The sequence below is a fragment of the Pteropus vampyrus genome, unplaced genomic scaffold (assembly GCF_000151845.1).
Source record: "Pteropus vampyrus isolate Shadow unplaced genomic scaffold, Pvam_2.0 Scaffold1000007862, whole genome shotgun sequence".
In the NCBI taxonomy this organism is placed as follows: domain Eukaryota; kingdom Metazoa; phylum Chordata; class Mammalia; order Chiroptera; family Pteropodidae; genus Pteropus; species Pteropus vampyrus.
The window spans coordinates 1-1,859 of NW_011922264.1; the positions used below are offsets into that span (position 1 = coordinate 1).

The 1,859-nt window shown below is 51.3% G+C and overlaps 1 pseudogene; it reads right to left on the bottom strand.

Moving 5' to 3' along the window:
- Positions 1 to 300: 300 nt before the first annotated feature.
- LOC111735782 lies at positions 301 to 1,281 on the bottom strand (annotated as a pseudogene).
- Positions 1,282 to 1,859: the final 578 nt, after the last annotated feature.

Genomic DNA, 1,859 nt, shown 5'->3' on the forward strand with positions numbered 1-1,859 from the left:
TGAGCGAGACATGGAGCAAGCCCCAGAAATCTGTCAGATGAGCATCCCTCGGCGTGGACAATCTCGCGAGATGTCGAGAGGAAAATGCAACGGCTCGTTACTGTGGTGGATTGTGGGCCAGGCATTGGTGCTGCGCTGGGGCCCGCCCACGGCAGTGCGGCTGTGGAGTGAGCCGCATACAATCTTTGCAGGAAAGAGTCTGGGGCTGGGATGCCTTCCTTTAAGCCTTTGTGACCAGGCTGGGGCAGGTGGTGGTGTCAGAGGGTCTCAGGCAGAATCTACCAGCAGTCAGACACGCACTGGGCAAGGCCTGGCCGCCTTTCTGGGACCTCAGGTCAGCGGCGAAGCCAAAAGACTCGCTGACGGGCAGGTAGGACAACATGGGGGTGCCGGCCACCTGGGACTCTTCCTAGACGTAGTCCCGCTTCCTCTTCAGGATTTCATAGATGCTACCAACCTCTTGTTTCAGACAGATCTCCACAAAGTGGGTGGCCTCCAGAAGCTGGGCTGGCTGTCAGCATGCTGGCTAGAGGCAGCGCCAGGCTGGGGGATGATTTGCAGCATCACATCACAGACGTCAAAGGGCTCATCCTGCATCTTCAAACATGGCACCCTTTCTTTGGTGGCCCGTTGGAAGCTAGCCATTATGCTGTCCTTGGTCTTGCTGAGGTACTGCACACCCTTGGTGATGTCTGTGAGGATGTTGAGGTTGGTGCTGGCAGGCCCAAAGCATCAGATCTTGCGGGCCTCGGCTATGTCCCATTCCTACTCTCAGCCAGTTATTGGGCCCCTGCTGGAGGTCCTGGCGGGCGGACAACTCGCTCTTGTTAATATCCTTGACCAGGCTGTCAGGGAAGGGCTAAGCCTCCGTGTATAGTCGGTGGTACTTGTTGGGGGACTTGGACAGGCACAGCACATTCAACTCAGCTGACCATCTCACGGTGCAAGATTTCTTGATTAAGATGCAGGCATCTCCTCCTCCAGGTCCATCAGGCAGATCTCCATGTGTATCTCACTGGTCCCTATGATGCACTCCTCAATGATGCATTGCATCATGGTCTCCGACTTGGCTAGCTATTTCAGACCCTCTACCAGTTTGGAGAGGTTGGCCAGGTTTTTGGCCTCCATGGTGATCCTAAGGACAAGGTTCACGCTAAACTTCATCACCTGCATGTTGTGAGTGTGCGCGAAGATGGTGATGGTGCCTGTCTTCATCAGGAACTGGCCCACACTCACCAAGCCCACAATGTTCCCGCAAGGCACTCCCGCTGTGGACTCTACCTAACTCCAGACAGTTCCTTGATGACTGGCTCTACTTACGTTTATCCTGGCAGGACAAACAGAACAGTGCCTGAAATACAGTAAATACTCATTGAAATTTCTTCTGAAGGAATGGGAAAAAAACAGTGTTGAGTGTCCCATTCCCTTCCCTACTCTTACTGGCCTCAAGGACATTTCTGTTGCCTCTGAAATCTTGAAATATAAATCAAAAGAAATGGCATCAAGTGTTCATGGTGAGCGCTGGTGCAGAGCAAGCCCCAGAAACGTGTCAGGTGGAGCATCCCTTGGCGTGGACAGACTGGTGAGATATGAGGAGAATGCGACTATTGTTGAATTGATTAGAACCTTTATTCACTTTTGGACATCTGCTTATCCATGTACCTGGACATCAGTGCAGTCTGTGTACTGTTTTCAAATGCAGGCATCTTTACGATGTGTTTTTCTGGCTTCGCATGATGTGGTTGTCCTCGGTAGAAATTAGCATACTGCCAGTGTCCAGGACCTAGAAGTATACTCAGTGGTTATTTTTTTATTTAGATCTTTGTCTTGAACTCAGTTTTTATTTATTCAGTTCATGA